General features: G+C 38.1%; 1 protein-coding gene across 3 annotated transcripts in view; it reads left to right on the top strand.

Annotated features, from left to right (window-relative positions):
* prickle2b (prickle homolog 2b) overlaps window positions 1-24568 on the top strand; it is a 123095-nt gene that overhangs the window by 45949 nt on the left and 52578 nt on the right. Inside the window, exon 1 of one of the 3 annotated variants that reach the window (XM_042339480.1) lies at window positions 9095-9273. The exons of the other annotated variants lie outside the window; for them this stretch is intronic. The gene's annotated coding sequence lies outside the window, so the exon portion shown is untranslated. Of the gene's footprint in view, window positions 1-9094; window positions 9274-24568 lie in introns of those variants that run through there. 3 annotated transcript variants of the gene reach the window in all.

Below are 24568 nucleotides of genomic sequence, written 5' to 3' on the forward strand. Positions count from 1 at the left end.
AAAGAACAGTTTAGGCTATAAGGTCCTATAAATGTATCTGTCCAGCGATGGGGATGCATGTATTTAGCTGACTGGTTACCAGATGGGACTGCCTTACGCACAAAAGAAGAAAGAAGTGAGAGCTTTCCTCCCATCATTTTGTTTCAGCCGTGTGTCTGCCCTTTGTTTCCCGATGAATGCTAAATCAAATGAGCATCTGATGAGAGCAGTGTGGTTTTGTTAGCTTTATCATGGCTTACTGTTGCTAACTCATTTGTTTCTATTATTTTCCCTTTAGAAAAGACCATCTTGCGAGGCTGGGGGATGGGGGGGGAGGAGAGAAGGAAAGTATTTGGTCAGATTTGACACAATGTCTGAAGGATTTAGACCAGAGATTTGCTATAATCTCTTTTTCTTTGGTTTGACTTACAGTGAGGAGCTTGGGTAATCTCAGTAAACCAATAACAAAGAGGAGGGCCATGCTCGGGACATATTTAAGTGATAATATTTATTCACTGTTTGATAAAGGATATCAAGTTTATTTTCTATGTATTTCTTGATTTGTTTTCATGAATAAGTATCTGGACGGTGCAATTTTGGTTGCTCCAATTACAGTATTGCTGCAAATGTATTGAAAGATTATTAATTAGTAGAAGACGCAAACGTAGCAGATCCACTTTGAGGATCAGTGACTTCCAGAAAATTAAGCATATGCCCTGAGAGTGGATCCTTTACAATACATATAGGCAACTATTTGTAAAATACTGTTTTTCAAGATACTAATCTGATTTTTTTTAAGTGTTACATAAACACTGATTATATTCCACGTATTTCTCATATTTAGAAATAGCCTTCATTATTGTTTTTTGGAACTGATGTGATGACGTGACATTCTCGCGCCAGAGGTTTCTGCAGGGCTCTCTGGTTAACCATTGGGTGTAGAAAGCCTGGCTGATATTTCTCTCTCTAACCAGGGGCTCTGGGGCCAATTGTAATGTCAAAGCGCTTCCCTGACTTGAAATGGACCAACTTGGCATAGACAGGAATCAAAAGAGTGAATCTTCTGTAAATCATCTATTATTAGTGCCACACCAGGATAGGCACTATGATGAGCTTACTCTTCAGAGAAAATTGTTAACTGCGGCTATTTTCCTGAACCTGCAGACTGATTACAGTAGCAATTATACATCCTACACCCAATTATTCTAGGGCAATATGTTACAACATAATACAGTAAAACTCACATAAGTTGTATTAGTCAGGACCATAACATTTATATGACTTCAGTGAAGTAATTTACTTAAGTGCAGGAGTAATGAAGGATGGGGGAGAGGTGTTACCAGTTAGGAGATGATAGATACAATTAGTGCAAATAAATCTACATGTTTTTGATAAGTAACTGAATGGAACTTGGGTGCAAGTATGACTTAGGTGATTATACGATATATAAAGATAAGGCTTAATATGAGTTTCACTGTAATATATATACTTTCATGTCAGGAGGACATCACAAAGTGTTTCACAAGATTTACTGTAAAGTGTAGTAACTGCGTATTGTTCATGGCAGCCCATTATTTTGGGTGGGGGAGAGCTCAAAGTACAAGGTGATGATCATATTCAGTATGATTGAAACTGTATTAGAAAATCTATTGAATGTCATAGATAACTGAGATGAACAAATTCTCCATGGGTTAGAATGTGTTTTGCACTGCTCAGGATGAGGATGGTAGGATGAATGTTCTCTGTGGAGGAAAGGAAGAACTCCATTTGAATAGTGGACTTGAATGAATATTTGGGAGCTTTGCATGGTTGTTTTATGAGTTCAGGTTTATGCATTTGTGAAAATATTTCCCTCAAGAAACAGAGGGTGGGTTGAAGATAAGTTTTTTGTGGTTCATGGAAGCAATGAGCTTGATTGGCCAAATGACCTTTTCTCATTCCATGATTTCCCATGTGACAATGTACAAAATCTACAGGGGGAGAGAATCATTACATAAAAGGAAAAGTTAATGTGACAACTTGCATTTAAGATCTTGAATGCAATTAAATGTCATAATGGAATCTTAGGGTTGCTATCTGTACTCTATAGTCTTTAATGAGGGACCTCATAGGGCAGTGAAATGGAAAATTATTATCTCCCAATACTGCTCCTGGCAGATTTTTTTAAAGTGTTCATTAGATTAAGAGTGCCCCTTGTTAATTAAAAAGGTTACCGTAGCCGAAGGACATAAATATTGATTTACATTTTCTCAATAGTCCACAACCCAAATTGTATTTGGATTGTAAAAGAAACACTTATACGCACAATGCTTCAGTATTTTTAAGCACTCATTGTGTTACATGCTGCAACACTTCATTAATAATTGAAATTGGTGCAAATTATAGATCACTGGTTTAAGCATTACCTGGTAGTGCTTCCCATATAATTTTACAATCATGACGGTCCTAAAAGTGGGATTGGACCGTTGCTTGAGGAAAGTTGGCCTTTATGTACCTTTGTACCTTTCAAAGAAGGCAAACAGCCACTACTTATTCAGCAGTAAATTCTGTCCTACTGACCCCTTCACATATGAATCTGACAAATGTCCTAGCTGCCATTAATATTCATTGAAAATGCCTTTGGCACAGGAGACAATAGCTGGCATCCAGAGTGCTCAGAAATGCGGTGATCATCACAAAAGAATATTTATAGAAACTTACATCCTGTAGTTGCTACATTCTGTTTGTGATTTATTTTTTCTAACACATGAATGTATAGTTCTACACTGCATTACCTGGAGAGAGAAAAACATTGATATCCTGGTGATATCTTGAATTATAGACATTTTAATGCTAAAAGCAAACCACAGCTAAGTGCTTTTCAGAAAGCACCGAACAGTACATGGGTTTGGCATGGGATTATGGTTCCAATCCTTCACTGCTCCCAATAGATGTGGGAATCAGATAGTGAGACACAACATTTTAAACCACTACAGCTGTGGCGAGCCTCATGCTCACTTTAGTTCTAATTTAAGGACAGAATAATTTCCTTGAGTAATGGAAGCAGTCACAACAATCTGGACACACCAGTGGCTCGAACTACAATTAAACCTACAAGTAGACAACTATGGTTGTATGTCAAATGCGTAAGTCTGACAAGTTTCTTCCTCTTTTGTCTCCCACAGCAATTAGATCCCATGAGGCCAAATTATATGCAACTGGCTGCTTAAATAAGCAATTTAAACATGAAATCCATTCAAAATCTATTCTTTCAATAGTACATGCAGATTCTTGGATAACCCTTCCAAAGTCACTTTAATATACTGTAAATCAGTCCAGCTGGAGTAACAAACTAATATCATATCTTGTATGCAATATCTCAATTTTTAATGAAAAAACATTTATCATATTCGCTTAGCGCCCAAATTGAGTAAGATCTTAGGAGTAAACATTGCTTATTTTAAAATCATTTTTAAGAATAGTGAAACTATTCTATTTTCTTGCATCTTTTTCTAAAGGTGGCAAATATTGCTGACGCTGGTTCCACTGCTGCCCTTCTGAAGCTTGCTTTAATAGCCATTCTTCATGTGTGAGTTTAGATGATGGAGTCCAACATGCTCATTATAAACACAGAATAAAAGATTTGCTAGCATTAGAAAGTAGTACTTGTTAGACTCTGGTGAGTGTTGGCAGGCACTTCGACCATGGGAGGCATCACAGCAGGGCCAATCCGGCATTCACACGTGTGCATTTTCTAGCAGAAATCATTGGGTAGCAATGAGAGGGCAGCATTGCTGTCCGGTGAGGTGATAGTAAAAATAGTAATAATGTTTGATGCCTCGCATTATATCAGAATGGTATGTGCAATATTATGCACAATGCGCTCTGAAACAGATTAAAAACTTGCCTTCAGTCATATTGACTTCAGCCTGCTGGTGTTGATTAGGCCTATTCAAAGTGCAGTTTATAGTGCAAATAGTGGTGCATCTGCTTCAGAATTTGCATTGTATCATGACCAGGTTATTGGATTCCTCTACCTAAATATTGACTAATGTGATGTCCATCGTTGTAAAAAGACTTTCTGCTCTGTTAATCCTACAGCAGAATTTGCAAACCAGTGTAAATCCCTGCTGGCTGTTTCATATTAAGGTATTGCTATAAAACCACTTCTCCAGTATATGCCTTAGAATGGATTCCATTATTTTACATGTTATTGATGTCAGGCTAATTGGCTGGGTCAGTTTTGTTGCCCTTTTTAAATATAAGTACTGTGTTTGCCTGTACCCAGTCCTGCGGAACCTCAGCAGTACTTAAACAGTTTTCTGTGCTGAAAGCCAGTTCACAACAAATTTCCGCCTTGGGTTCTTTCAGCATCCCTCGTATGCAAACCATGCAGCCAAGAGGAATTCCTAGGCTCAAGGCCTCCTAATCTATTAAATGACTCCTTCACACTGAGTTCAGTCATACCCTGCACGTTCTGCAGCTTTACAGAGACTGTGATTCAGTTGATGGACCTAAAATTATTTATTAAAGGTGGTACGTATAACTTATCTGTCAGCAAGATGGTGAAGACCCATCTTCACCATCTTTATTAACCCCCCAAAAAATGGGTTAATAAAGGACAGCCAACACGGATTTGTTAAAGGCAAATCATGTCTAATGAACCTGATAGAGTTTTTTAATGAAGTAACAGAGAGGGTGGATGAAGGTAGTGCAGTTGATGTAGTTTATATGGATTTTCAAAATGTGTTTGATAAAGTGCCACATAAGAGACTTGTAAGCAAAATAGAAGCCCACGGTATTAAAAGGACAGTGGCAGCGGATACAGAACTGGCTGGGAGACAGAAAGCAGAGAGTGGTGGTGAACGGTTGTTTTTCTGACTGGAGGGAAGTGTGCAATGGTGTCCCCAGAGATCAGTGCTCTTTTAGATCTATATAAATGACCTGGACTTGGGTATAGGAGTACAATTTCCAAGTTTGCAGATGATACTAAGCTAGGAAAAGTAGAAAACAGTGAAAGTTATCAGGAGAGGCTAGAGAAGCTGGGATTATTCTCCTTGGAGCAGAGAAGGTTAAGAGGAGGATAGTAACAGACTGCAAGAGGACACAGACAGACGGGTATAATGGGCCGACAGGTGGCAGATAAAGTTTAATGTGAAGAAATGTGAAGTGATGCATTTTGGGAGGAAGAACGAGGAGAGGCAATATAAGCCGATGGTATAATCTTAAAGGGGGTGAAGGGACAGAGAGATCTGGGGGTCATATAGGGAAATCTTTGAAGGCGGCAGAACAGGTAGATAAAGCTGTTAAAAAAGCGTACGGGATACTAGGCTTTATAAATAGGGGCATAGAATACAAAAGTCAGGAAGTTATGATGAACCTTTATAAAACACTGGTTAGGCCTCAGCGAGAGACTGTGTTCAGTTCTGGGCCCCACATTTTAGGAAGGATGTCAAGCCATTGGAGAGGGGGCAAAGGAGAGTTACCAGAATGGCACCAGGAACTTCAGTTATGAGGAGAGGCGAGAGAAGCTGGGATTATTCTCCTTATAGCAGAGAAGGTTAAGAGGAGACTTAATAGATGTTTTCAAAATTATGAGGGGATTCAATAGGAGAAATTATTTCCACTGGCGGGTAGGTCGTAACCTGAGCACACTGATTTAAAATGGTCGTTGAAAGAAACCAAGGTGAGGTAAGGAGAAATTTTTTCACACAGCGAGTTGTTCGGATCTGGAATGCATTGCCTGAAAGGTTGGTGGAAGCCGATTCAATAACAACTTTTAAGAAAGAAGTAGATAATTATTTGGGGGGGACAAGTTTGCAGGGGAGTGGGATTGAATTGGATAGCTCTTTTCAAAGAGCCGACACAGACATGATGGGCCGAATGGCCTCCTTCTGTGCTGTATAATTCTATGATTCTAATACCCAAACAGCCGGATTGTAAAGAGAATCCTGCAGTGTGAGTTTAGAAAAGGTATGATAAAAGAGCAACTGTGATTTCGTGAAATCTACTTTAGCAGCAAGGGAGGTGAATTTGGGATACTGTCATTGGAGCTCCTGCAGACTTTCTTTCTGAAAGTAAGATCAAAATTGAGATAAACATTGATAATTCTCAAGTTCATTTTTTGTGGCTTTTGACGTCTTGAATTACAGTGCTGACTTTTTAGACTTGGCTAAGATCAGTCTGGTATTTGGTGTTGGATTTTTATAGGATGCCAGAATTTTGCTTAATACCCCTTATAAAAATTGCCAGTGTTTTTGTCTGCTTTTCCATGAAGGAAGCTCATTTGTCCATTCAGCTTCAAGCATTGCTAAAAAAAAAACTTTCTGTAACAAACACTGCTTTGAGACGTCTAGAAAATGATTTTTAGGCTTCTTTTGGAAAGTCAGGTTTGCCAGTGATCCTTTAAAGAAGGAAACTTTTCACTTTTCGGTAGCAGTCTGGTAACTATATTTGGGAGGGTGCCAGCAGGCGTACAAAATAGCATGCTTTCCTTCATTTGTATCCAGCCTCTCTTCCCTTCCCCTACCCACTTCACAGAGCAGAGAGGGAAGAATTGCTAATATGGTTTGCTTAGTATTAGGTAGCCACAGTACAGCCTCTTTAACGCAGGAAACCATATTCACAAGGTTACATGAACCTCTTCACTCCCTTAGTCAAAAAGATCTGTCTACGCCTGCTCTATATAATGTTGCTATCTAAAGATATCTGGGTAACTGTAGTCCATTCCTCAATGGAGACATTTGAACAAAGCATCAACAAAGGCAAAAATCAATGTAATCATTGTCATCAATACCATGGAAGCTGGAATTTTTCATGAGAAAAAATCAGACCTGCGTAAAGTGAAAACTCTTTCAATATAATAAATTACTTTTTGTTGGCTCGACAACTGCTTCTCGGGTATTTTCAAGCTACCTGTCAGTTGTTGCCTCTGAACAACAAGGGGAGAAGTTTACCCTTATTTGGATGACTGGCTCCTGAGGGTTTGGTTGCTGGAGGAGTTGAAAGAATCTGTCAAGAACAATTTAACCCTCCTTTGGATGCTAGCCTTCCTTCATTATTTCTGCAGGTACCATCCAACTTGCACATAGAACCTTGTCTCTAATCATATATGTGTTTCAGGCTGGTTTGGGAATTCTGCATTCCCTTGGCAGTATCAAGACATCCTCATCATCGCCCAGCTAGCTCCATTGCCACAAATAAAATATTCTTGATATTATTCAGTTTCATATCTCTCCTTGAATGTTGTACTTACTAACAGAAATTACATCTTATTGTCAGGACCAGTTTCTTCTTCTGTGACGTTCTGGCTATGAGGGTTCTAAGTAAGGGTAACTCGTGTGTATTGCTCTTCATTGATCCATGGAGCAACATTTTGTTTTTTCTGAATAATAATAATAATCATAATAATCCTTGCATTTGATATATTGCCTTATCATGTCTTCGGGACGTCTCAAAGTGCTTCACAGAATATACTGTAAAGTGAATTGACTGTATATTTTTTGGGTGAAACGCAGCAGCCAATTGCGAACAGCAGCGTCCCACAAACAGTCGTGGATTGAGGACCACATTTTTTTTGAAGGAATTATTATCCCTAGAAAAGCAATCCGCCAATTGAGTAACAACTGGGTTCCTACTTACTGGTAAACAGAGATGTGTGGAGTAAGGAAACTTGCCCAAAGTTTCGCCCTGCCAGGAATCGAACCCAGGCTTAGCTACCCATCTGACTTCCTACCGTAACACCTGCACAATTTTAATGGTTATTATTTTTAATGGATTTGAAACCCCTCAGGAGCAGGACTTCATCATTTTATACAAACGCCTTCCCCTTGCTATAATCAGAAATTTCAACTCGTCTTTTCAATGTTAATGCAAACTAACATTAGCTTTACTTCAGCCAAAATAACGGCATAAATTTGTATCACAGAAAACATTGCTGTCAGATTAATAATAATAAACCTTGGATTTGATATAGCACTTTATCATGTCTTCGAGACGTCTGAAAGTGATTCACAGAATATACCATAAAGTGAATTGACTATATTTTTATGGGCAAAAAGCAGCAGCCAATAGCGCACAGCAGTGTCCCACAAACAGTCATGGATTGATTGACCATTTTATTATTACATATATTTAATCTGTTTTTTTTCCCACCTATACAGGGTACTTAAAGATTCAGCTACCTATGTTCCAGCTCAAAATCCTTTCTAACCTAGCGATAAAATTTAAATCAGTTATCACTTTTAAAGTTTTTGTAACACTTTGAACAATAGGCACATGCATTAATTATTAGTTCCTGGCTTTCAGATTTTGGAGGTTTCCATTCCTTATATTTAACTTTAAAAAAAGTGGTAGAAAAAATGTGCCAGCAAAATATTCTCTGCACAGACATTTATGTACACTATAAGTCTTATTATATAGCATGGTTCTCATGCAGTAAGAGTGGATTACATTTTCTGTGTTGTGCAAAAAAATATTATCCTCTAAACCTGAAACATATGGAGAATTACTGATACTGAGAGTTCATCTCTTCCTTCGTGGTATTGTATTTAAGTTATAGTAAATCAGCAAATATGCAGGAACTGTGTTCATCTGCCGTGGAAATAAAAAAAATATGCCTGTTAGCAATATTGCATGCAGGATGTATTACAGCAATTAAAACCAGATGCAGAGAAACAGATCACTTTGAATTCAGGCCTAGTAAATTACGTACAGCTGTCAGGATTAAAAGTACTCACTGCATAGATTTGATACACCTTAAATATTAAAAAAAAGTGAAACGTAAACAGCGCTAATGGAATTGAAACACTGTAAAGGAACACTACAACAATTCTAACCCTGATGATGTGACCCATAGAGCAGGGAATATAGATGGTCCTTATGTCATTCCTTGCTGATTTACCTTTTTCCAGCAATAACCCCTCTAAAGCTTAGGGAATCAAGTTCTCTAATATTAATCCAGTCCTGGCTGAAGCAGTGGGTTTGGCTTGTGCTGAGAACGTGTGCCAATAGGCTGGAGGCTAGCTGGGTGTTTCGACAAGCTGGAGGGAGGCTGAGAGAGCTCTCCACTAAGTGACCTGACTGGCATTCTTTATTACACAGCCCTTGAACAGTAAAGCCACTCCAAATGGCAGTTCTGCAGTCTGTGTGAGAATGCTTCTCCACCTCTTGCTGAGTACCCCACAGGGCCTCAACAAGCAGTTTTCTATTTATTATAGAAGCCAGACTTTTCTCATTAAAAGGACATTGAGACCGTGTTTCTCTGTTTTCTGCTGCAGTGGTTACTAGATAGGCTTAGAAGCAATTCTGATAAAGGTAAGCACTTTTCTTTTCAATTTAAATCCTATGTGTAGTGAACTATTTTTACAGCTGTGCTTCAAATTATGATTTTTTTCCCCACAAATCAAACATGGAGAATTCTTGGAAAACTAGTCGATCCGAACTGCAGTGTTGCTGCTCAATGTAATGTGGACGTCGGATTGTTTTTCTAAAAAAAAACCTCCTCCATTAAGATGTCATCTGTCTTGCTTTTTAATGTGACAGTGCTTGTCTTCTGGGTTATTCAATTGCAGCAGCTAATGATTTGTACCATGGTGATTTTATTGCTGCTTGCGGTGGATACGTATGACTAATTGGATCACAGTATGGGCTTTGTTAAACAATTTAATTTTTAATATTATGAATATTGTACACTAGTAATTAGAAAGTAGGGCTGTGTATTTTGTTTTTGTATTTGTGTGAAAGTTGATAAAAATAATTATCAGATTTTCTACAGCATGTGTGTGTGTGTCATTCGAGACACCTCAAAGGTTTTGGGAGGGAGTGTGTGTTGGGGTGGGGGCTGGTGGGGTCAGCATGGTTCTCCAAAGGGAAGCTGTATCTATGTGAGTCTGAAGTTTATTTGAGCTTCTGGCAGAGTTGTATGTGTGTCATTTCAGCTGTTGTTGGGATTTAAGAAGAATGATGGAATGCAAATGGTGAACCTTCTGACACCTGGTATTGCAGTGACCCCAGCTTTTCTTGAGTCTGTTTCATGAAATATCCCATACATTCTGTCTCTCACATTCTCCTTATTGACTATTTAACTCTGAATCTTTTATCTATTAATACACATTTCATATATGTTCAAGGTCAGATATGAGATCTGAAGGTTCATTTATAATGCTGCTAGAAATGAGCAAATGTACATACTAATGTGTAAACTGGATCAAAAATGAATTGCTTGAAGGATTTTGACACTAGTGTGTGGTTAATCAGGGTTACTTTTATAGTTTGTTAATGTTTATCAGTGTAGTTTGCTCGTGGAGTGCAAGTTGTCTGAATGCACCCAAACAGATGTTCTGTTCCGGTACCTATTAGATTTAGGAAATCTGCCAATTGACCTATTGCTATTCTTAGTATCTTTTCTTCACCATTCCAATTTTATTATATGTTGCTGTTAAAATAATTCTTTAAATCTCAAAAGCTACCTATAGAAAAAATGGTTCCTGTTTAGAGAATAAAATGGTTAATGTCCACTTGAGAATTTCCCAAGTAAGCTACAAACTTATACAGAGTTTGCTTCTGAATTATCGTGTTGTGAAAGTTTATACAGTAGTTTTTTTATGCTTTTAGGAATGTGACCACAAAAAGTTAATGAGCATATTTTCAAAAGTTTGCCCTGTTTCAATGAAAGCTATCATTCACTGTTGCATGGGTATTGAGGTTATTCAGGAAAAGAACATTAAAGGGGCCTCATTATGGGACATGAATGTTACAAGGGAATCAGTGAAAAATAATGTGCTCTCATTTTTGTAACCAGCAACAGCAGTGTTTGTACATGGTTTGATTAATCGGAATATCGTTAAACTCTGATTTGTTTTGGTATCAGGCTTTGTGCATTGTAATATCTCTGGAGTCTGCTCACGTGCAGTAACCTCAGATAATGTGTCTGATCTCAACACTAATTTAACTCATGTAGATCCACAAGGTTAGGTTTGTCACTTGACAATGGCTTAAAGGGGATGATGTGGCAAAAGTAATTGCTTTAGCAAATAGTCTGAAAAGTGCATCCTCCAGTGAGAGGTTATAAAATATTTTGATGCATGCTGCATTCCTTTTAGCAATGTAAACCATTTTTTGAGACTAGCGATAATTAGATTGGTTGCCAAAAGGCCACGGTTCTGTTTTTCAGATTATAGGCTCAGTGACACATGTCCTTGCAGTACACAGCACTGCTGGATTCACTGCTGTAAGTTTTAGGACTCCAGGGACAATTAACTGCAATTTAGATAACTATAATTACATCCCCAGCGGGTTGTGTGTATGTGTGTGTGTGTTTGTTTAATTTTTTCTTCAAATTGATGAAAAGTAGATTTATATAGATAGCAGAAACCTGGTTATTTGTGTGTGAATTTCAGCAGTCTTTATTTTTAGCTGGCAGTGTTAATGTGCAGTTTAAAAAGCCTATTTGGGCATATAGCATTAAAATATGTCACATAAATATAGATACTAAAGGTTCTCTAACAAGAGCATTTTCTTCTGCCTGCAAAAAGAACAAAACACTTCCTGAAATATTCCTCCTCGATAGATTCTGTGAAGTGCCAAGAATAAAGCTCTGCATTTCAATTTAAAGAAATTGAATACTCTTATGTATTTAGCATATTATTCCCAAATTTGTGAATAATTCATGATGTGGCTAACACTTAAGTCTTTATCGGTGTTGAGCACAAATTTTAGGTGACACCACATCTGAAAGATGTTTGTTGCTGAGCGCTGGATGTATATATCGAGTGACGTACTGCCTAAAATGCAGCCTTCTCAGTAGTGTACTGAGAAGGATAAACCTGGGTATGTAACATTTGTTCTGCATTTATTTACAATTCTAGCAGTTGTCACATTTCACATGGCACTGCCCAGCTACACTAAAGCCAGTGTGCATATCATTGTAATAGAGAAGCTAGGAAACTGATACCTGAAGCAAAGTTCAGATCACTGGTTAAAGTAACTACAGTTTTGACTTCAATTTGAGTAAAGGACAAATGATGTGGCATAATTCCAAAGCCCTTGATTTATAGATTCTTAGACACCTCTAAGAAAATGTCCTTTTTATATAATTTCATATATTTGAATAATTCAACAATTTGATTAGCACTCATTCCAGTTGGTCTGCCTTTATAAAAATGCTTCTAACGGTAGCTTAAATTGTCTCTTATTTGGAACCAGTTCTCTGGTATATGATGATATGTGCACTGTTGTTATCCTGCTTCAATAGCTGGCTAACACCTCAGAGATGTATATTCTACAAAAAGATATCTAATTTAATGCAGGGAGTTTGTTCTTTTTATGCCTTTTGCTCAATTTTGGTAAAATGTTTTTCTTTGGGGTAGAGTGGGGTGGGGAGGGAGAGGATATACAGTGTGGTAACTGTATATCCTTCACATTCGATGAATATGTGAACTATTTCCTGCCAGCCATACATTTGCTGTCAATCTGTTTACCTTTATTTTGCAAGAGATGGTCTCTCTAGATGAGAGGTGCTAAATAAATGTGAATTGTTATTATTTTAACCACCTTTGGGCAATTGTGATGTTGACAGAGAGGCAACAGACCAGATTAATTTGCCACATAATAATTGAAAAGAAATAGTGAAATAGTTCTTTTATTTTATTACAGTTTGCATCATAAACGAGGAATAAAACCTTGTATTACTCGCTTCTATGGCATCATTTTATCCATGGCACACACCTGCCTTAATGATTGAATTAAAACACTGTTGTCACAATTAGCATTTAATTTTGTTAACACACCACCAATTGGTGCGGCAGCACTCTGTATACACAAATTCAAACACCTCCACTAAATTTTGTTTTAAGAATACAGGACTGGGATACTAAATACTAAATCTATCTCAGACCCAAGCAGTATATCATTTGTCAAAATAGTGAAAGCATTGTGAATCTCCAGCTTCATCACAGAACGTTAGCAGCAACATCTTAAAGGTTTTTTTCAAATGGAGCATGGCTGTCAGGCAGAAGGAGAAAATGCTCTCCCATTTCACTGCTGTACAGAGAAAGAAATTGCAGGGCTCGTGCTACGAAAGTGCCTGAATCTGGCAGAAGAGCAGCTATATGCATCTCAAGGGGAAATAAATTACTTGATGACGTGGCAGTGTGGAAAATTGATTTTTTTAAAAAAATTCTACAGCTACCAGATCACACAGTAATGCACAACTCTCCCTTCCCATTACAGTGGAGAGCAGACATTAGTTTTGTTATTTGAAGCTAACTGAGCACTTCAATAAATCAGTCAATGAAGAAATGAACTGACTTTCTAAAATCCACTTTGCCTGGCACACCTTTTAACTGTCAACACTGCCCCCCCACCCCGACGCCAACGTTTCCTACACCAGGGTTGGAGTTGCCACTGAGGGCGAAATTTTAAGCTAAGGGGGAGAAAAAGAAAGTGTCCCATTGCAATAAAAATAATGAAGGTCAAGCTGTCATTGCACTTTGCAGCGGTTTAATGTGTTTGTTATATATTGGGAGTGTGTTGACACCTTTTGCCATTGTTTTTTGATGGCAAAAAAGCATAAGCTTAGCTACTGGCTGATGTGCAGCTCGTCCCTGAAATTGACTTCCTTTGTTTTGCTGAATGTTTCATAAAACATTTCTGGTCTACAGGCTTTAGTAAACTTTATTGGTTTCATGTGTTCCTTAATCTTTAGCACGCTATGCAGCTGTGAGTTGACTGCACAAAGGAGAAAGTAGCTTGAGAGACCTAAATATAGTTTTATGCCAGCTTTGGAGACATTTGTCAAAACCTATATATAGTTTTATGCTGGCAACAAAGTTATCAAATTATTTTGAGCTTTTATCATGGTGTTAATGTCATTATGTTCACCCGTTTCAGAAACAGAAACAAAATACACATTTGTAACCTTAAACAAATTCATGCAACAAAAGGCAAAATATTTTCAAGATTTATTGTATACATTGACTTCAGAAGTAAAGTATAACGATATTTGGTAATGTTTAAAATTGAAGATATTGAAACGTTAAAATTGAGTTTATATTTTGTAACGCTGCTTGCCGAGAGTTGGTTTCCTGTTGGTAATACAATTTGTACATTTCCATCAGTATCGCGTTCAAATTTGTGACAATGTAGATAGAAACTGCTTGTTAATTTTGCTTTTAGCAGTGTTTGTGCAACATTCCTTAAACATGAAAATATCAACTGCCAGCCATGTGATAATATTTTGAAAGCCCCCCCCCCCCAAATAAACATTGTTCTTGCCTGGTTGTTTGCTAATTAAATATGTTTAAAACTATATTGCAGGAATCAGTGTTGGCAACATATTTGACACAACTGTTTTTAAATTAATCTTTAATTTTATTGCTTGCGACTCCATATGAACATGTAAAAACACTGTTTTATAGGTTAACATAGAGTTGGTTGCTTAACTTACAATTATTGGAGGGAAGGAGAGTGGAAATGTTTTCCTATCGGTTAATTAGTATAGTCCATTCCTTGTATATGCATCAGTTTATAATCCTTGCTTTTAATCAGTTTATTTTCTGAGGGCAAACATTATCTCACAAGTACCTTTTTAATGAGTCTTGAAATGCAAGTGCTTCCATCAGTGCCAATATTTACAGTCCTACTTGAGTGCTGAAAACTACTGGAAATCCAGGTGTCGCAGCGCAAAGCTAGAAAAACAAAATGGTAGCACTCATAAAATGGTCTACTGTATAAACAACAATTCCCCTGATGGTCAGGAGGCTTGCCAGACATTTTTTTAAAAACACGCAAAGTCTTTCAGAGCCTCAGATGGTCCTAGAGATTATACTTTTGCCACCAATTTAGTGCAATTTATGACCTATGTTTTAGTGCAAAAGTATATCGTACATTACTGTTAAATTCTGATTCTCATCATATATAAAAACACAAACAAATCTAAAACATTTGTATTGTAAAAGTGCTATTCCTTCAAAGGATTACATTCTAGTGACAATTTTGTAATGTAGAATATAAATGGAGAATTAGTGGCAAAGTATAAAAGCATCAATAAGGATGTTTTTGTGTTTTAATTTACTTAGCAAACAATTAGTGGATGTTTTAAGATTAAAAGTATATGTAATTCTGTTAACTGTGCAACATCTCGTTTTGTAACTAAAATAATTATTGATAACCCACCCCTTTTCAGTAAAAATATAGTTCCAGTAAAAATATATTTTCAATGCATTAAGATTTTTTGCAGATTTCTAATTTTGTTGGACAGGAACAAAAATAAATCTGATTTTCAACCTTGTAACAATACAGAACAGTAATTGGCAGTCCCCCCTTATCCTCTCCCACAAAGAAAATAGCTCAGGTTTCCAGTCAGCGCTTTAAGATGTCCTCCTGACGTGAAAAGTGCTAATATAAATATAAATTGTTGTTATTGTTCTGCCCTTCACATGTAATGGAAGCTTTGTGGTCTGTTCATAGGCTTTGGGGGGAGTTAAAGCAGCCTGCTGAAAGAAAAATAAAGCAACATATGCAGAGCAGAATGTCTTAAAGCTTTCTTAAACATATTTGGTGTAAACGACTGCATCATCAATGAGGCAGCCATTGCCACAGATCCAACCTCATGTGATGCAGATCCACACTGATTAATGCAAGCCGAGCTCAGAGGAAAAAAGAGTAGTGGCAGCAAAGAAGAATTAATTTTCTTCATCTACAGTAAGGCTATGTTCAAGCTTTAATCATGATAAAGTTGTACAAATCTATACAACCAAACCGATGTTTCTGCACTAATACTGCCAAATGAGTATATTTCATCGCAGAGGAATGGAGAAAAAGTAAAGACTTATGAGTAAGTGATGTAGTAACAGCATTTACTGTCTCATAGTCATCCATATACTCCCAGACTGCAAGTCATATAGGATTGATCTCTTTTCTTCTGCTTACACTGAACACCTAAACCTTAATTGTACTTTTCTTGCAACAAACACACTGAAAGGCATGTGTTTAAATAGCATCATGTCCAACTGTGTTGGACTTGTTATGAATAATGACCTTGTTTAATTATATTTTGTAATAGCAAGACGCTGGTGAACATCTTAGCCTTAATTGTACTTTCTTGTTCAATATAAGATTTGCAATTTAGATTGTAATCTTTAATCTGTACTCACAAGGTCAGTTTGGATGAAGAAGATCCTTTGACCCATTTGATACCATGCTTCCAGAATATCCACCCAACCATCCTCCCATCACAGCATCAAGCTATTTCTTAGTCTCAATGACCTTTCCTGCCTAACCTGTTCCAGTCATTCATTTCACTTTGCTACCCTGAATCTGTGCCATCTTGTTTTGTTTCCTTGGTGTAGCAGAAAATGTTATTTCCTTGGTAGCCCACTCTTGTTATGGTGACCAGGATGGTATGCAGTACACCCGGTTCGGCCTGACCAGACCACAGCACAGGTTGAGAAAGACTCTGGGGATCTGGATTCATCTTTGTATTTAAAATGTATTTGTATTTCCACTAAAAGTTTATTGAAATCTGTGCCTCGAAATCTTTGCAGGTAGCTTACTCAGTTTCTTTTTGGTGCAGGTGTAATAATACAGAACGCCTGTGGATTGACAGATTGTCAACATTGACAATTTGTTGCAGTTCTGCTCTGCCATGCAACCCAACTGATTCCAACCTGAACAGATTTAACAAAACAAAACATGTGAATGCTTCAGAGGATTAACTTGTTCAAAGCAACAAATTTTACTTAGATTTTAACCTTTTAAAAAAAATCCTAGATGGTTTGCTGGGCTGACTTTATAATTACCAAAGCACTTTGAGACGTCTCAAGACGTAATAAGGCGCTATATCAAATGCAAGTATTTTTATTATTAATGTTAATTAAGTAGATAACAGGACAATCTCCCTGTATGAGTGGATCTCCATTTATGTCAGTTACCATGTGTGCACATAGCTCTGCCTGATCAGAAAGGGACTTGAGGAGGGCAGTAGAGCTGAACGTTTTTTCCACGCACTGTATGTGATTGGTATTCAGTCCAGTTCATTCTGTAGACTGTAACATTGGACCATGGTAGCAGAATAAATTGTAATGTTATAGAAATTAATAATAATCCTTGCATTTGATACAGTGCCTTATCACCTGGGTCCCTGCACTGCTGCCGACTGTTTATTCGGCGCTACTGTGGCTGTGTGTGTCTCTGTGAGTGTGTATGTGTGTGTCTCTCTCTGTCTGTGAGTATGTGTGTGTGTCTGTCTGTGAGTGTGTGTGTGTATGACTCTCTGGGTCTGTGTGTGTCTCTCTTTTTCTCTCTCTGTCTTGGTCTCTGGATCTGTGTGCGGTTGCAGTCCTGAGAGGTAGGAGATGGTGAGCTCCTGTAGCCCCCAGTTAGGACACTGGCGAGCAGTGCTGGTTTTTGGCAGATCTCAAATGTAGTATGGTGAGAAAGTGGACCATTCACTGGTGAACCCCCCACCTGTGTTGTTAAAGAAAGCATTAATTTTTTTTNGCAAGTTAATGAGTTATTTCTTCATGTTTAGTTTTTATCAATAAAATGAAAAAATGTAGCTTGACAGTAAAATGTACCTCAATAGTACCAATCAACCTTCCCCCACCACCAAATATTTCCGCAATTTTCTATTGGCCTTGTTTATCACTTTGTTGTGGCATCTCAAAGTGCTTCACAGGATATACTGTAAAGTGATTTGACTGTGGGCGAATTACGGCAGTAGATGTGCACAACAATGTACCCCAATTAGCCATGAAGTGAATGACTACCTTTTATTTTGGGGGTTCTTAGCCAGAACATAGCGAGAAACTGCTTTTGAATAGCACCATGTGGTCTTTAATGTAATTCTGAACAAGCAGATGGGACCTTGGTTTAACATCTCATCCGAAGGACGGTAACTCCAACAATGCAACACTCCCCCAGCACTGCAGTGGAGTGTCAGCTTAGACTTTGTGATCCAAGTCCTGATGTGGGCCTTGAACCCACAACCTTCTGATTCCAAAGTGAGAGTCCTACCACTGAACCAGGCTAACACACTTGGGTGGCTTTAATATAAAAATAATAATCCTTGCATTCGATATAGCACCATATCTTTGAGACATCTTAAAGAACTTCACAGGATATACTGCAAAGTGAATGACTGTATATTTTGTGGGTGAAATGCGGCAGCCAATTGCGCACAGCAGTGTCCCACAAACTGGTGGATTGAGGTCCCAAATCATTTTAACATTTATTTTTGAAGGAATTATTACCTCTGGAAAAGCGATCCACCAATTGACTAACAACCCAGTTCCTAATTACTACTAGGTAAACAGAGGCGTGTAGAGTAAGGAAACTTGCCCAACATTTCGCCCTGCCGGAAATTGAGCCCAGGTCCTCTTGCTTGTGAGGTGAGTGCTCTAGCCACTGAGCTACAATACTCCACCATATGCCTAGGCTTGGGAAGTTAGGCATATTAAAGTTTATGGAAAAAAACCCACAAGGAAATGGGATTGAAAGACTTGCTATGATCTAATAAACTGACAGAACAGTCTTGATTGGCTAAATTGCCCAGTCCTATGAGATGCATTTAGTGAATCCAGAAGCATTGTTTGCTACAAAGACAAATCAGCAGATAATTATACACCGACAACATCCCACAAACAGCAGGATATTCTAGTGAAGGAGCTGATCTCAGTCTTGGCAAAAAGAAATTATATACATTTGTTCTGTGGAAGGAAAACAGTAGTAAAATTATATCGAAAAAATTTGTTCAGTAAAAACTCTAGGTAACCAAGCATATGATAGCAGTCAGAGTTTACCACAGAATTTACTAAAATTAACTCAGAGCTTAAGAATTCTAAAGTGAGTTAAGTTGCACTGAACTGTTCTAATTACTATTTGGTGAAATCACCACCATGTTGTGTAGAAGAAAAGCATGTTCCTTTGCAGCACAGTTTATTTACATAAATGATTTCCATATGTGAGCATTGTTACTTGCACCACATAGAGTATCAGTTCTGATGTAGTCATGCCAGGACCCGGAACTATAATGAGTTACAGAAACAGCTGCGCTTCAGTAACTTGCAAAATATTTCTCACCAATTTTCTTTTTTTCCCTTCCTCTCCCGAAGGCATCTTCTGTCTGCTTTTACTTTTTACTGGGATACACTTCCATGGATCCTGATAGCTCTCCATTGGCCTCACCCAAAAGGCACATTATTTATTTGTGAGTCCTGATGGTTTGTGTGGGCTAATTATTAGGCTGCAGGGTCCACACTGATTCTGTCCACACTGAATGCTCACAGATGCAGAATTCTAATAGTGGTCATTGGATAACAATCACGAGCAGGAATTTTGGCTGATTTTTCCCTTCACTCTGCACTCTTTGAGGCCAGTTGCAGGGCCCTTGGAAACTCAGCACAGACGTTTGAATTGAACTCGACATTTTCTTGGTCTGTTTGATTCAGCTACTTGCTGGATAAGTTCTCTGGGCCTTCATAGAAGCCATATGTTCATGTTATTTCAGGTATGTGCACACACTAGCTATATGTGATAGTACAGTTCCTGGAGGAGGGCCAAGATAAATAAATGGGGTGGGGGAGGAGAGGTTAGGGTGTTAAAATTCTAAACTTATTGCAATACCAGGCCAATGTTCTTGTTTGCAGTGATCCATGTTTTTATCAGTATGTGCTGTTCTTGTCATATTCTCTCTTCAATACATGCTCCATTTTATGTGCACTTGCCATCATATTGATGCAGTCTGGTAAATACGTTATTTAGAGTACCAGTAAATCTGACAGCTGGGAGACTGAATGCACATCATTTTAAACTGAATTGAACTCCCCAGTATGTAGAATCCTTGTGTTTAATATAGCGAATTTCACGTCTCAAAGCGCTTCACAGGATATACTGTAAATTGCAGTGACCTTGCATTTTGCAGGAACACACAGCAGCCAATTTGCGCACAGTAATGACCCACAAACAGCCATGAAGTGAATGAGCAATGTTATCTGGGGATTGTTGGCCAGACACTGGGAGAAACTCACTTCTCTTTTCAAATAGAGCCATGGGATCTTTAACGTCTACTTGAACAGACAAACAGACCTCATTTTCATCTGAAGGACATCCCAAGTACATTTTAGAGCATGCCTCAATAATAATAATAATAATCCTTGCATTTGATATAACGCTTTTCACGTCAGGAGGACGTCCCAAAGCGCTTCACAGAACACACTGTAAAGTGAATTGACTGTATAAAATCAACCATGTACAGTATAAGATATAGCATTGATTGGAGGAGAGCAATAATATCTGTGAAAACATAAGAGTATGAATTGTTTACTTTAAAAGTTGGTCATTTAAATTTTTTACATGAATAACTCTCCCTGAATAAGTATTGCATAGACACAAGAAATCATATTGCAGCTGAACAAGTCCTGCGTTTTTATTATGATAACTAGCTGTACCCATTGCAGATTCACTTGCAACCAAAGGATCCAACATGGAATGTAGATTGACACACAGACAGACATTTAGTCTTTCTTTATACTCAGTTGGGAGGACTCAGTGGGAGTATTCCTTTAATATATTTTCTTTCTCAGTCTCTCATTCTCTCTGTCTCTCTCAGTCTCCCTCTCTCCCTCTCAGTCTCTGTTTCTCTGTCTCTCTTCTCAGCCTCTCTCTCCTCTATGTCTCGCTATGACTCTCTCTCAGTCTTGCTATCTCTCTCACTCATTTTAGTCTCTCTCTCTCTCAGTATCTTTCTCAGTCTTAGTCTCTCCCAGTTTCCCCCCCCCCTCTCTCTCTCAGTCTGTCTATCTCTCTCAGTCTTTCTCTGTCTCTCCCACAAATCACAGTCACTATAGTCCCTCTCTCTGTCTGTCTGTCCTACATTGGAGGACTCTAGCTCTCATGACAGCCAGAAAAAAGTGCCATCCGGTCTGCTCCATGTCTCCCGCCCGACCCGCCATACCATCGGTGGCCGGGCTTTCAGCCTCTCTGCCCCCACACTCTGGAACTCCATCCTACAGTCCCTTTGCCTCGCTTCCTCTCTTTCCTCCTTCAAGGCCGGTCTCAAGACCCTTCTCTTCGATCGTGCATTTGGTCGCCCCTGCACCCCCCTCCCCCATGCTCAGGCCCTGACACCTGACTGTTCAGTGCTTTGGGACGTCCTCCCGACGTGAAAGGCGCTCTATAAATGTAATTTTGTTGTTGCTGCTGTTGTTGCAGAATATAGATATATATCTCTCTGAACGGTGTGTGCTTTCCTCTGTCACTATGTAATTGCAGAATACTATGCATACCTCATATTTTGTGGCTTAATTAACTCATTTTTGTTAATATAGCTCATCAATGATAGGAGATCCCCATCCCAAATATTATGCCCCAACACTGCAAGACCTTTCTGATGAGGTATAAATCATGTCTCTACGTCAATCGGTTATTGCGCGATTGTCGGATGCACTGACACATGACAGACATTTTGTATTTATCAGTATAGAAGATTTGGAGCAATAACTCAGAGAGAAAAAAAATTGAGTTTAAATTGATACCAGTATTAAGGATTGATGCTGCTTTAATGTTGTTGAACTGCACACCCAGTAGTGATACATTCCTGGAATTTATAATATAAATATGCTTTAAAACAACCAAATCTATTTTTCCTAAAAATTGCAAACTACTTTATGATTCTGAATAAGGTAATCTGATCTTGTGTGCTCATACATAACTCAGAACAGCTGTAAACTTGGTACAAGCCACATTAATGGGAATACTTTACATGAATAAAAGGTGTACAATAAACAAAAGTGCCCCCCTTCCCTCTTTATAAAAACATGGAATAGATTTAGACAGTCCTTAAGCCAAACAATCGGGAAGATATAGGAAACAGAATTATCTTGTCAACTGGATAAAATTATCTCAGCATCTGAAAAGAAAATTGCTTGAAATGTTTCCAAGCTGGTGCTAGAGTATGAAACGGCGAACGAGCCAACTGAGCTAGGGTGGGGATTGCACATAGTTTTAGTCATTTATTTCTTTAACTAAACAGGTGGTTAAATCTAGTGTATGCTTATCAGACAGACAGACAGACAGCCACCCACAACTTGCAAATCCTAGTATGGAAAATGTCCTTCTGGCAGAAGCCTTAACATGGACTCGCTTAAATGGCTTTCGATTATTTGGGGGAGAAAAAAGGCACATCTCTTCATCTTCTGACAATTAATTTAATCCAACGATTGCTGCTTTCTACTGACTTGCCCATTTTGTATAAATATTGGCTGACACTGCTAACAGTTGAAATTGCACATTATTTCTGATGACTCAATGTCTTTTTCATTATTATTTCCCTGTAGAGCCAAAATGTGAATCCAGACAGTCACTGTATCTACATTGATTGACAAATGCATATGTTATGTGGTTATGCAATCCTTATATGACTACCGCTATTATTGTATGTACCATCTTAAGTGGAACAGTTAGCAGTAGCTCACATAACTGGATATTTGGTATGTGAATTCTAAGTGCCTATTATGCTAAAAGATGAGTTCAAATTGTAAATACCAGAAGATGATTTGTTTTTTAAAAGGTAAATATATTTACATTCCATCCCTCTCCACCAAGTCAAACTACAGGTTTTTTCCTGCTGAGTAAGAAAACAACTCCCAGGTCTTTATCATTGTTGCTGTGCAACCAGCCTCTAGGCTACTTATGACAACAGGCTGGCATGATTCTGAATCTCTGTTTCTCAGTGTAGAGAAAGCAGCTACAACCCATCAGGTATCTCTCGCCCACGCCCATGTTGGTGCCCAGCTATGATAATAATCCTTGCATTTGGCATAGTGCCTTATCACTCCCATCAAAAACTCTCAAAGCACTTCACATTATTTATTGTCAAGTGTAATGACTGAGTATTTATAGGCAAACGTTGCAGATAATTCACACACAGTAATGTCCCAGAAACAGCCATGTAGTGAATGCCCAATTTTATCTGGGGGAATTGTTCCCAAGTCGGAAATTATTTGTATGATTGCCTTTCTGATACTCTGGTACAATAAACTGGATGCATCTTTATTATCAAGTTTATTATTAGTTAATTTTAAATGAACAATTAAAAAGTAAGAAGTAATAATTAATACATGCTCACAGTAATTAACATAGTTAAAATGTTACTTGGTGATCTGCATTTCAAAAATCTGTTTCTTACCGTAGCAAAAGTGAAGGGAAGATTTTAACGGCTGGTATAAATCATGTGCAACTGGTTTAAACATCTTTAGTAAAGCCTTTTATCTCTGCGTGAGTGTTTTTACATCTCTGACCTGCTTTGACCAGTTTATAGAGACAAAGATGGACTATGTATGCTTAAAGTTAATAGGAGACACCTCCATCAACAGATATTAGGAGGATAAGTCAACATTGGTGTCTTCAGTAACTAACATTAATCAAGCTATTGGTTAATCTGTTGTATGCTTTTGACAATTTTCAATTTCTTAATTTAATTGCTATTAAAACTCTGACCTCAATAAGTTAAGTATGAACATGTAAAGATTGTGTATTTGACAATAGAGATCATGCATGAAATATATTGAGGATTGTAATGGTGCCCAAACCTATTAGCATTGGTCATTGAACAAGGAAATTTAGTTATATCTACAGGGTGACCAAAAAGTTGTGATGACTATCCTATTATCTTAAACCCCCCAACAATATCATCATTTCTTTAAGACTTATTGGACAATGTAATGGTATCAGAACCTTTTGGTCACCTCGCATGAAGTCTGGCTGCAATTCCCATAGTGGATTGGAGTTTATATTGGAACTTTTACTCCTGCTTCTTCTGTTAATTGCCTGCAGCTACTGACCAATGGCTGGTTTTATTTCAGGACCACCAGAAGTGAACTGTAATCATTTTCAGCTTATGTGAATATGCTGTGTGTTTGTGTGTGTGTGTAAACACACATATATATTGTACGTCTTCAGAGAGCAAAGAGTGTCTAAATGCCAGTGGCTGAGATTGTTTTGTTTGCAGTACTGTTCTGCTCTTCACAGCTAGTTGCTGTTACAGTGGGCTGGAATGTGGTAACAGTAGGGTACATGTCATTTGTGATGCATGGTTCCCAGGTGAGTCAATATTGACTCCACTGTTGGTGACCACATGTAATCATTTGGGGTACCTAGCAAGGGATCAGTAATTGATACATTTACATTACATACAACACACCTACTAACAAGAAGAATGTGGAATTCCATCATTGGAAGTTTATAACTTCTGCAGAAGAGGCTTTAGCACAGGAACAAATATTTCCTGCTTCAACACATGTTTTTGGTAGGGCTTTCTTCTATGTTCTAATAATCTTCTTCCAAAGAAAATTAGCACCAGGGTTTGTGCACCATTGGCTTTGCTTTCAGGTCCATGCTTTGGTGACTGAAGGCTCAGACAAACATGAAAGCATTCAAACATTTGAAATGTCAGTGTTATGACAATGCTCATAGCATTTAGATTGGCTGGCTGAACATAGCGCGTTCAAACACAAGCAACAGTCGGACCTGACTCATCTTATATGAAGGTCGGATGGACCCAATCTCTCTCTCTCTCTCTCTCTCTCACTCACTCTCATACTCGAGCTTTGTG

This window comes from Callorhinchus milii, unplaced genomic scaffold (genome assembly GCF_018977255.1).
Source record: "Callorhinchus milii isolate IMCB2004 unplaced genomic scaffold, IMCB_Cmil_1.0 Scaffold12, whole genome shotgun sequence".
Lineage (NCBI taxonomy): Eukaryota > Metazoa > Chordata > Chondrichthyes > Chimaeriformes > Callorhinchidae > Callorhinchus > Callorhinchus milii.